This window comes from Lactuca saligna, chromosome 4 (genome assembly GCF_052625555.1).
Source record: "Lactuca saligna cultivar CGN05327 chromosome 4, ASM5262555v1, whole genome shotgun sequence".
Lineage (NCBI taxonomy): Eukaryota > Viridiplantae > Streptophyta > Magnoliopsida > Asterales > Asteraceae > Lactuca > Lactuca saligna.
Genome location: NC_136420.1, coordinates 279886513 through 279900489, shown reverse-complemented (window position 1 = coordinate 279900489; position 13977 = coordinate 279886513).

Sequence of the window (13977 nt, the reverse complement as noted above, 5' to 3'; positions counted from 1 at the left end):
CCAACTTACAATCATTATTAGAAAAACACTACAATTTATCACTTTTAACTATTTATAAAATAATCTTTGGGTTGTTGAAGTTAAATAAAATTTATATTTAAGTTGAGCCTATACTGTTATATTTTAATTAATAATTTAAGTATTTTATACAAATTGTTCAAAAATTATACCTTTAAAATGATAATGATTTACATCTAACAATATATTAAAACTAATAAATTAAGTATATAATATGTTAAAAGTTAAAAAACATAATTTTATAAGTAGAATTAAAGATATTATTTTAATATTGAAATTTAGTTGATATATTAATACACTTTAGATTTGATATTTATTTAACTTAACTACCAAATTATAATTATTATTATAGAGAAATTGAAAAGTCATGGGAGTTTCAAATGAATGTGGTGAAAGGAAAAAAGAATGGGGGTTTCAAATGCATGAGATTCAAGAAATATGTAAGATTGAGTGTTTAATGGCAATTAATGCATCCGTTACAGAATTCAAAAATAGGACCAAAACTGTCAAGTTTAGCAAAAACAAGGGTAATGCGCGCCCGAGTTTTCGGAGCTGCATTCGTGCCCATGCGCACGGGTAGGAATTGTAGCATAACCATAGACACAAGCTTGTAAGTCTTCCATGCAATGAAGCTTATAAACCTTGTTGAGTTTGGTCTCTCTACCAATGTGGGACTCATTCCCACATTCCTCTCTTTTTGCTAAACTTATTCTCAAATACCCATCTTTGAGTATCGATATCTCATTCACTTATACTCTATTGTGGACATATAATATATCGTTTCGAAGTCCTCATGGATGAAAACACAAACCCACTTAGAGTTCGTTATATGTACAACATATATATATATATATATATATATATATATATATATATATATATATATATATATATATATCCAAAGTTAGTAAAAAAATATAAATATTTTTACTAAATTTCCAACAGAATTTTAGGAATTAGCTATGCAATTTCACCTTCTTGTATGTACTATAAATTTTGACTATCTCACAACAATTTTCAAAATTATAGTTTTGCTAACCTAAATGATTCTTTAGGTTTTTGTTTGAAAATTTTAGTTAGCAAACCTACAAGTGTTTCATAGTCCTATTACGAAACACCTTACAATTAATTCTTTTTTTTTTTTAACAAATAAATCTAATCTATTTGTACAAACTACTCTTAATTTCATCATTTATGTTTCAAATGAGATTTGAACCCTTAACTTCAAGAAAAAATACAAGAAAAAATATCATTTGATTAAAAAAAATATTATTATTATTAAGTAGATTCACCTAGATTATTATTATTACTCCATTTAATTTAAATTTCAAATGAATCGAATATTTGCCAAATCACGAATAGCCACCGCAAAGGACTTTCCCTCCATGTGCCATGTGTTAGACATCGGCCAAACTTTAGGTCTTAGACGGGACCCAACTAACCCACTTCAATTCACACATTTATGTGTGGCAGATGATTTTAGATTCTTGTCCATTATTTTTTTGTCATAACCATTTTTTTTTAATAATAATATATTTTTTATTCTAAGCTTTAAAAGCACTATAGGCTTCTTAAGCTATACATATACATATAAATATCATATTTACATGTAAAATCCATTATAATATATATTGTGTTCAATCGTAAATATGTTAAATCGACCACGTAAACCTTCAACAAATGAACATGTCTCTGATACAACCATAACAATGTATTCCGTCTTCCACTAGACGGTGTTTACTCTCAATTATATTTATATAAGGCCTGTCTACTAATATGTCGTTCTACGTCACTAATCTGTCGTTATCCAACACAATCCATTGCCAACCATTATTAATCCGAAATTTTGGGGGTTTATTTTTTTTACTTTTCGCATAGAATTTTCAAAATCAACAAACCAACAACTCGAATAAATATAAATTAGTAATATCAAATATTTCTAATATAAACAACCCAACAAAGCATATGTAGATGATAATTATACATCTATCAATAGACAAAACATATGTATATGACAATATAACTCCAACGGTGGTTGTTACTCTCTCGTATTGCTTGTTGACCACTATTATTAACTAATATGGGACTACGTACTCCCGTATTTCTTTGTGTTCATCTTATGCATCGATGGGGGCTTTGTGCAAAGATGCAATATATGAGAGTTTCTTTTATGTATTAATGTTGGTATTCCTCTAGTTTTTTTAACCTAACTATCACCCAACCTATATATCTTACAAGATAACAATCATCAACTAACATAAATCCATCAAAATTGAAAAGTGAACAATGAATGATAGTTTAAATGGAAGATGAGTGAAGAGTGATATATCTTTTATAATTTGGTTAAATTTAGGTAAAAAGTACAAAAAAAAAATAATAATTACATAATGGATTATCTTAAATCAACTATTTCTTTTTATTAAATAAAGGCTAACCACAACATGTGTGGGTATGTAAATAATATGTAACCATTTAGGTTATCTCTATAAAAGTTATAATATTCTAATTTATTCTAATAAAAGAATAGTTTTATTTTCCTTTTCACATGTGTCATCATATTAGGGTTCATAATTAATGCATATTTTATTTTTCTTTTGTTATGTGTCACTCTATTATGCCTTCTAATTAATGCATGTCACTTGTCAACCTATTGATTCTCCATTTCAAATTTCAAATTTGAAAATTTTCACTCTAATTACATTAAATTAATAAAATTAGAATAAAAAGTAAAATAAAATTAACACAAATTATAAAGTGGTATAATTTTACATATTTATTTAAAGCAATGATTATAATTTTATATAATTAAAAAATCTCTTAATTAGTATTTTATTTAAAATAAATAATTAATAATTTTAAATTTTTACTATTAAAATTTAATTAATTTTGTAACCATGATTTCCACAGGTTATAAACTAATTTGTTAATAATATGATTATCTTCAGAAAAGCCAAGACTTTGATTAGATTATGAAAAAAAAAAAAAAAAACAAAAAAAAACAAAAAAAAAAAAAACAAACAAGAAACTAGGTGAAATGGCAAAACCGAATAAAAAAAAGGTTTTTCCAAAACTTTACTCAGTGTCCTATATTTTCTGTAAAACAAAATTGGGTTTTTTTCGTTAACTAGACCAAAATTTTATGAATATTCTAATAATAGCCAAGAGAAGAAAAGACAATGTTTGAATTTAAGAAAACGGGAAGAAAATAATGGTGGTAACAAGTTAGTGGTGAATCCACAGTAAAGATACAAACTTTACAACGAACTAACTTAATGTGATAAAAATAATAAGTAAATAATTAGAATTTACAGCCGATAGACAAATATGCGTTTTCTATCATTTTTTTTAAAGCGATCCATTATATTCTTTGAAATATTACTTTGCATTTAGGGTTTTGGTTTGATATTGATGTGTTTTCAAATTCACCAAAAACTTTAAGTTCACAATCCTACCTAAATTTACCAATTAAAACATAATTAAGCAATGTACCTAGTCGCATAGTAGTATAGTACAGTAAGTAAGGAGTCAAACACATGGAACATATTTCTAAATAAAAAATAAATTATATTAATTCAACTAAAAGAAATAACTTTAAATAAGGGTTTTTATAGGATTTTTGCAAGTTTAGAAAAACTTAAATCAATCAATCAATTATTAACACTTAAAATAAAGCGAGTAACTAGAAAACAATTTTTAATCAAGGATAAAAGATACGTTTGTTTAGTTTCGAATCATCTATTTTCTCATGGTTGATTTCTTAGATAATATATTAACTATTTTGGTTATCAGTTTATGAGTTACTAGTTATCATGATATGATTTTTTGTATATTTCATGAACTATTATGTAATGGTCAAACACAAGTGGTCACTAAATTGATATTAATGTTAATTGGACTATGAATCATAAATTTATGAATTACCTATCTATGATCAATACAAGCAATATAAGCACAAGTTATGAATTACTATTGCTCTCTAACACATTTAAAACAACTAACTTTTACCACCTAATTCTAGGGTTTATTCAATCACAAGATCTAGCAATTCAATAATCATAAAAAACTAAATAGCAAGTTTATGCAACAAAAGTTATCATCTAATAAACAAAGCTTGTTGGAAAAGTAATAAAGACTAGAACTTTAACATGCTACAATGACGATTTATCAAACATAAGTTAAAACCAACTTCACAAATTCATAAAAGAGCGAAATCAACACATAGTATTACGCTTCATCTACATTAAACAATTTCATAAATTCAAGAAAAAATTTATTGTTTACTTAAATCTAACAAAAAGTTAAACAAACATAGTATATCTAAAGTGTGTGTGTATATATATATATACACACACACACACGATATTAGGGTATAAAACCATACATTTATTGAAAAATGATGACATTAATCTTTTCATAATGAACATTTTAGACATAAGAATAGAGATTTCTTTGACAAAAAATAAAATAAAAAAGAACTCCAAAATTTAAAGATCAAATATGAAATAAGACATTGAAAAAAAAAAAGTTTAAAAAAAAAAAAAAACTCATTTTAATGGTTAGTTTACTTAATTTCTCTATTTCTCTTGGTTTGTTTTTTATTTTGAGTAAATTACACGAATAGTTCCTATGGTTTGGGGTAATTTACACGTTTGGTCCCTAACTTACTTTTTTAACTCGAAAATGTCCCTATTGTTTGTTTTTGTTACGCATTTGGTCCCTACTTTTTATTTTTGTTACGCGTTTGGTCACTATCTTACCTAAAAAAACTATTATTTAAATACGAAAAATAATGGGGTAGGTAAGGTAAGGTGAGGGGGTGGGTTTGGGGGTGTGTTTATTTAATATAAATTAAAAAATCAATGCCAAAATAGTCTTTTTAGGTAAGATAGGGACCAAACACGTAACAAAAACAATCAATAGGAATCTTCCGAGTTAAAAAAAGAAGTTAGGGACCAAATGCACAAATTACACTAAACCATAGGGACCATTCGTGTAATTTACTCTTTTATTTACGAAATAAAAATAAGAATTCAACTTCTTTAAACTGTAAAGCATGTTAGAACGAGTAGGTGACACGTTAGAGTATTGTACTTAAGACAACCGATCATCAAATATTTTAGGATATTTTTCGAAATGATTTTTATACTTCACTATCTATTCAAAATTCAAAAAATATATATATAATAAAAAAACTGGGGTTCCTTTTGTGGTTATGGACATATTAGCTATTTTAACATTTATTTGATGCATTTTAGTTGGATGATGCATCATAGTTTTATAACAGATATAGGATCCATATGGATAAATCTTTTTCCGTTAGTGAAAATCGTTTTCAACATATCATTAGTGAAAATCGTCTTCAACATGTTCGATAATCATGTGTTCAAAAAATTAGGGTAAACATGTTTTTTGTTTGATTTGTGCTTTACCGTATGCTAAACTCGATACTTTATAATGTTGTTGGTTATGATGTTGTGTTACTGTTATTATTTTTTTACTTTGATAAAGCAGTTTGAATATCACGTTTGGCTTTAGATTGTGAAATACATGCTAGATTTTTGAACTCGTTAGTATAGTTTGAATACTTATATTATTTTACAATAAGAGAAAAGAGTATGGGCAACATATTAAGTATGTTATAACATCATTTTTGTGTCATCTCATATGTCATATCATCATTGGTGTTATCATTGGTGTTATAAGAGAATGGTCAACATGTTATACAATGTTATAATACCCAATTTTCATGTTATCATTTATTTCTTCTTTTTTTGATTTATTTTTTAATATATATATATATATATATATATATATATATATATATATATATATATATATATATATATATATATATATAATTTAATAAAACATGTTATTTAAATAAACATAATTTTTTAATTAACCATAAAATTTAAAAACTAAAATAAATATATTACAACAAAGAAAATTTTAACATTTAATAACTAAAAAAAAACATTAGAAGATGAAAAAAGTACATTTTCCCCCTAAATTCAATATTTATTATCTTCATTATCATCGTATATATAATTTGTTAAGTCTTCTTGAAGTTGTATGTGTTTTCTTACGTCTTGAATATCAACAAATCTATATATCTCGATCCATGGTTGAAATTTCATGTGTCTGCTTTCCGTAGGCATATAATTTGCAATGTTTTGTCCTTTATTTTTTATCGTCATGTTATGCATTATGATACATGCATATATAATATTTTGTTTAGTTCTTGATTGATATAGTCATGTCGTATGTTCAACTATGGGGGTGTTTGGCTTAGCTTTTTAAGGGCTAAAAGTCCTTTTTGGAAAAGTTGCAAAAAATCGGGTTTTCCTGACTTTTCCAAAAAGATGATTTTCCTTCTATCAAAAATCCAAAAGTAGGTTTTAAAATTGTTTTGCCAAAGATCTTTTGGCTTCTATCTTTTTCTAAAAGATCTTTTGGCTTCTCAAAAGCTAAGCCAAACACCACCTATGTGTCATTTTGACTTTAGAACTCCAAAAGCACATTTTACATCCTTATGTGCTCTTTCTTGTCTCCTCTTGAAAAAATTGTCTCTTGGTTCAACTGGGTGTCAAAATGCCTTCACGAATGTGGAATATACGTAATATATTACATTTATAAGGTAATACACACATTTATATTCATTTCCATTCACTGTGAAAGAAGCATCCATTGCCTTTCCTGACAAAATATTGTCGAATATTGGTAACGGATCAAGAACACTGATGTTGTTGTTGGAACCCGTAACCCCGAAAAAAGCATGCAAAATCCATAGATATTGGGAAGCAACAACCTTTAATACAAACTAGGTGCTCCATGATGATTACTTGCATACTGACATTTCTGCAACGCATAACAATTTCTCCATTTCTAATGTGTGCAATCAATACTTACAAGCTTACCCGGAAAACCATGTCTTTCTTCATGTGTCACAAATATAGTTATTGCATATTATTCAACGAAAGTTTCCGCAAATAAACTACATCGATGGTTTTAACAACACCTACTATCAATCTATACAAACTTTCTCTTGCAGTTCTCTCAAACATTCTCATAGAATCGTTAATAGAATCAAGCAATTCCCTCATAGTTATCCGTTTAATTGTTTCAACACATTTCTACAAGCTTGTGAATCCTCTCTTATCTCTTAGCATCATATCTCATTTGGAAAAATTCATACACAAACATATATTTATTATATTAAAAATGTATTTATTTTATCTTAAAGCTTCATTTATGAATTACAAACTTGAAAGAAATGATACATGATTTCCAAGGCGTTGGTTTTCCGTACAAACATTTTTTCGTAACGAAACATTCTTTTGAAATCGCTCGGATAGTATCCACAAAATAATCGTGAACTAGATGTTGGTGTCCTTCACAATTTCTGTTTAACATCATGCATCTTGTTGGTAGAGGAAAAATATGTTGAGATAGAAGTTATGTATTTATAGGTAATAAAATTATTATTATTATTATTTTAAAATATGACCGTTAATAAGGTCAAAGTGGACCGAATTAGTTTTCAGTACGCATTAAGGCGTTGGCGTTACAACGAGAGATCCCATAACAATACCATGGTGAATGCTCAAGTCGTGGTAATGGAGTCATGCCTTATCCATGTCAGCCATAACGCCCAATAACGGATCTGTACCCTCCGGTCTAAACAAGAAAATCAACTTTCCTTAATACCATGAGCCAATATCATGTACGGATGCAGGGACGGATGTAAGAAGGGAGTAAGGGGAACACATGGTTTAATTTTTTTTATATAAATATATGTATTTTTTTCCCATTTTTTTTACGTGGATATATATATAAATTTTCTTCCTTAAAGTTGTTTCTTTGACAAAAAATGCCCTCAACGTTTTAAAATTCTAAATCCAACCTTGTACGAATGTACGATAAGGTCGAAAAGTGAGCTCACCCCGCCAAATCTATATTTCATCATTATTCACTGGACTTGAAAATAATATAAAATAAATACCAGTTTCTTCTTTCTTCTTTATAATTTAAAAGGGATGGATAATAACTTTATTCTATTGTTATTCATTTTTTTTCTCCCATTTGGAAATAATACTGGTAACAAAAGCTAAATGACGCGGGAATCACAAGTGCCGAAACTTGCGGAGTTAAAGTGGGTGGAAGAAGACTGCAATGGTCAAAGATATCAGCTTTTGAACTTAACTCCTTGGTTTTCTCTCCATGTATCACTCCACTGATCCACTATTAATTTGTTTTAACTAAAGAAGCATTACTTTTGATTTTTGATTTTTTTTATCTAACCATGTATTGAAGAGTTGACCTTATTATTTTATAAACATGAATATGAACAATTGAACATGTATCATTAGATGTTTTCTAGTGGTTATCTAGAGTATATCTAGGGCTGACAAATATGTATCATAGATAACCAACCAACATGTTACCAACTGAATCAATTAAATTGATAGTCAAGTTGTTTGGTAGCCAATATGTTTGACTGATAATACCATGTCAATTAAGTAGTCTTTGTACGATAACGGTAGAGGTGGCAAAAATTAACACGATACGAAACCCGACACGAAATAAACGGGTTTGGGTAAGATATTTCAACCCGTTTAAATAAACGGGTTGACACGACACGACACGAAAATTAAATGGGTAAGGTTAGGGTTGAGATTTTCAACTCGAATATGACTCGAAAATGACCCGTTTATTTATATGCATGTTTTTTGAATTATTTAAATAAACTAGAAAGTTATAAAACCAAAACCATAAGTAAAAGAAAACCTTCGAATTGAATTGTTTTGTAATGTTGAAATGACTTAGCCGTCTAGATCAAGACTTCATTTCAGTTTTTCCATTCTCTCCCAAACTACCCAGTCTCTTTCACCACTCTCACATCCTCATGATCTTGTCATCCGCCTCCCCAACTCCCACTCTTTTAATTTTGTCATGTGAACTTGCTATGACTTCATCTATTATGCCTCCAAACTATTAGTTATTCCCTTCCGCCTAGCGAACTCCTACTTTTTCAACATGCTTAATATTTTAACCTCACATGACACCACATATTTCAAGGTAGAGCCCTAACCCGAAACCTGACACGAACTCGACATGAAAATAAACGGGTTGACACGACACGACACGTTAATTAAATGGGTCGGGTTAGGGTCAAGAACTTTCAACCCGTTTAATGTTTCGACACGACACGACACGATTGCCACCTCTAGATAACGGTATGAAATTCTAAATACTACGGTTGTACCATACCAACCAATATATATATATATATATATATATATATATATATATATATATATATATATCAATTCATAAATACAAAGATATATGAGTTCTCATATCTTCATGTTTTAATTAGAATAACAACTAACAAGTCTTAGAATTACTAAACTAACACATTGACCGACAAATTTCTTGATACTTATTGTTTGATGTGCACGAGATCGGTGATACATACACTAAAACTTAAAAATGAATACTAACTTCTCATTCCTTTTACTTGTCCTGTTACCATTTGTTTCATCTAGCAACTTGTTGGGGGTGGACCTCTTTTAATCCTTTTAGTGGTTTCCAAAAAAAAAAAATACTACCAGAAGCGAGTGAAGCAACGGCCAAATGTTCACAAATTCAACTTATATTCATGTATAGTACAGATTAGTTAAAAACTTTGGTATATACCGAATACCAATATATACCAACCAAAATTGTTGGTAGCAAAATTAATTGGTACCAAGTACACTTGGTACGGTACTGGTAGCAAAAATCTTATACCAACAATAGTTGGTACGGTACACGGTTTGGAGAAAAAAAATTCGGCACCGTACCAATTTCACCCCTAAGTATATCATATTCAAATTCCAATACATAAATAAAGACGGCTCAAAAGATTTTTTAATATAAAAAATAATAAATCGTATTATTTAAACGGCTCACATTAACTATTTTAAAAATAATATAAGATTTTGATTACCGAACATTAACGATATTTTGATATGTAAATGAGAAAATTCCAGAAATAACAAAAAATGAGAGGTGGTTTGAAGTAAATAACTAAGAAAAAAAATATTTCGGAAAATGACCAAAGGATCTGCAGAGCACCCTCTGCGGACCATTAAATGCTCTGCGGATCCTTTACAGCCCTGCGAAATCTTTGTTTATTTATTTATTTATTTTTTTGTGTTCATTTTTGTTTATTAATAATATATATTTTTTTAAATATACTAATACCTTATATGATTATTATGTAAAAATTCTACAAAAAATGTTAAAAATAATGAAATGTTTTATGTAATAGGTTTGGCTCTGAGGAACCAAAACACCTTTACGGATCTTGAGTTTTTTTAATTTTTATTTATTCGTTTTTTTCGTTTTTTCTATTTTTTGTTTTCGTTTATTAATATTAATTTTTTTAATATACTAATACCTTATGTTTTATGTAAAAAATTTGACAAAAATGTTAAATATAATGAACTTATGTTTAATATAAATCCACAGAACTGTTTGGGAGTCCACAGAACTGTTATCAGCGGATCAGTGTACACACCTTTACGGATCAGTGCACACCTCTGCAGATTAGTATACACATCTGCGGATCAATGTACACCTCTACGGATCAGTTATAGATGTATTTTAGTGGATTTTTGTGAGTTTGTTAGTTTCAATTACCAGTAGAAGTTGTTTTTTCATTGTGTTTGTGGAGAGTGATTTGTAAAATGAGTTTTATATTTTGTGTATGGGAGGGTCTTGACAGTTAGTTAATGGAGATGAGGTTTACGTTTGAAATAATGTGAAAAACTATGGTTTAAATCTTCCTCCTAACATTGACCATGAAATGTTATTACAAATGGTTAGAAGTAAGACATGTGTGTTAAATAGTCATATATGTTTGTCTTTTAAGCACCCGGAGTTAGGGTATGTCATGGAGATGAAACTGATGTATTTCAATTGAGACATGTAATGTCTAAATCAAAGAAGACGGTGCATTTGTATTTAACAGTGGTAGGTGAAGAAGCTGAAGAACAAGCAGTGGTTAACAACCACTTTAATCCAGCAAAAACTAATAGAGGCTGTAGAGAAAGCCAATGTGATGTAAACCGTTCAAGGGGAAGAGGAAATGAAGTTCCAATGGGTTATGAAAAAAACGTTTTGGTTACTGATAAGTTTGTATCTGATAATGATACTTTTGTATCAGATAAGGACAAAGAAGCAAAAGTGGGCATGACTGAATTACAACGTCATAATTTGTTCGAGTTTGGAGAAGTTCCTGAAGTTGATGATCAAAGATGTGAGGAAAAGTCAAATGAAGGGTGGTCGGATGATGACTACACGAAATAGACAACTGCTTTTAATCCATGGTATTGTATTCTTTCTATTCCTGAGTGTCCAGAACCTATTCTTGAACCTGGACCATTTCACATTTTAGGTTCGAATGATAAATTAATTGTCAATCAAACCTATAACACCAAAAAAGAGCTAGCGTTTGCTGTTAAATTGAAAGCTTCTACAGAAAAGCTTCAGATAAAGGTTGAAAAATCTTCAAAATCTCGGTACGAGGTTGTTTGCATGCAAGAAAACTGTTGTAACATCCCAAAAATACAGGCCAAAAATTTCATTTTAAAATATGTCATTATAAAACCAACAGTGTGATAAAATATCTGTAACATCATGTCATGTCATAACCAAAGTAGAAATAATCAAACGTGTTATCATAAAATAATATCAGAGTGTAATCCCAAAGATCTCATGTGCGGAAAACCATAGTGTGATGCGCTGCGATCAAGCCGGCTCCTTTCCTTTAGACACGAAGTACCTGAAACCAAAATTGAAAACCGTAAGCACAAAGCTTAGTGAGTTCCCCCATCATACCAAATACCATACAATCACATAGCATACATACTGTCGGGCAATTCTGGGGTGCCCGACCTACCCGTGTCAAGCCATTCTGGGGTGCTGACCTACCCGTGTCAAGTCATTCTGCGGTGCTGACCTACCCGTGTCAAGCCATTCTGGGGTGCTGACCTACCCGTCGGTCCTAACAACCGACCCTCGGGGACTATTCCACCCCCTACTGCTACTATCACATATATCATAACATAATCATACTATCAAACATATCTGGGGTGCCTGAACTACCCTTCGGTCCTAACAACCGAAGACGGGGACTGGTCCCCTCATACTACCTCTATCGCATATAACATAACAAGCCAACATGCAAACATATCATCACATACTGTCAGATGTATCTGGGGTGTTTGACTACCCTTCGGTCCTAACAACCGAACTCGACTACTATCACATACAACATATCATGCTAGCATATAACATATCAGGTAGTAGCAAACCTAGATGATATCACAAAGACAATCATCTATCATACGTCTCCTACTGGTGGGCCGACATTGTGGCCTTAGACCCACCACTACTGGAAGGTAACTCACCTCACACTGCTGAAGTCCCGAAGACACAATCCCACACTTGCTGAAGTCCCCCAAACTTGACCCCAGCTGCTGGCTGACAGACTCCCGAACTATCAACACCAAAATAACACCCAATTAATAATTGGGTCCCAACACATAACCATAATACATACTTGGATAATTACTTCACTACCTCATACTTGGCTTATATAAGCCCAAGGGCCAATCCATAGGCCCAAAGCAAACTAGGAATCAAAGCCTAGCATATGGCCCAATTTTCCGAATTGGGCCCAGGCCTATATGTGGTCTTATTCTAAGGCCCAACATTATACAATCATTAAGGCCCAACTATGGTCCATCTATGGCCCAATTTTCAAAATTGGGCCCAACCCCTTACATGGGACTTACCCTAGGCCCATTAAATTGTTTTAGTCCATATAATTATTCTTGGATGGCCCATTAATAATCCAATCATCAAGGCCAAATAGAAAGGCCCAACAATAAACCCAAGTGAAGTTAGGGTTTCACATAAAATGCCGATTAGGGTTAAGTTTCCTACTTAACCCATTAAGTCCATCATTCTTCTACATAAGTCATATGGTGTGATTGGGCTTAATCACACAATTCCATTCCAATAGCCCAAATGTGGGTCTCGATAAGTCCAATCCCATAATCCCAAATTAGAGTTTTCACATGAAATGATGATTAGGGTTCGGTGTTTCTTTCTTAACCCATTAAGGACTTAATCCATTAAGTCCATTATGCCTTATGTTAGTTTGCCAATGATTATTATTTATATCTCAAGTTATTAAATAATTCTCGTGTGTGTGACCCGATTAATTCCCCAAATTAAGATTTACTGGCATTAGGGTTTTTCCAACTCAAATACTAGCCCATTATTAATTTGTTGGACTTTTAGGTTATTTAGGGCTTTATTGGGCCTATTAAGCCCACTAGAATATTATTAAGCCCATTAGGGTTTTATTAGGTCCATTAGAGTCCATTAGAGCTTACAAGGCCCATTAGGGTTTACAAGCACCCTAAATGAATCAAACTCACAAAGCGAGCACACCGCCACCCGACACGGCGGCCGGTGGCGGTAGGAAGCGGCAGCCACCACCCTAAGGTGGTGGTTTTCAATTTCATTTCATTATACTTTAGCTAATTACACTTTACAATGCTTTAACCAAAAATAAACACATGCTAACTACATTAAACACACACAAACCACCTTGAGGTGGCCGACGGTGGTGCATAGCGGCAGCCACCACCTCACGGCGGTGGTGGTGGCTGTTTTCAGTTTTCCGACCAAATGAAATCACCCATCACACACACCCATATGCATTTTTGCTTGCAAAATGAATCCAACACCCACCTGTGGTGGGTGGCGACGGCAGCAACACTCTAGTGGCAATCAACGGCGGATTGCAGCGACAGCAAGGAAATGGCCACCATGGTGGGAAGCCATGGTGGTTCCCACGTTTTTCCAGCCAACAGAAGGCATACGCACACACTAACACAA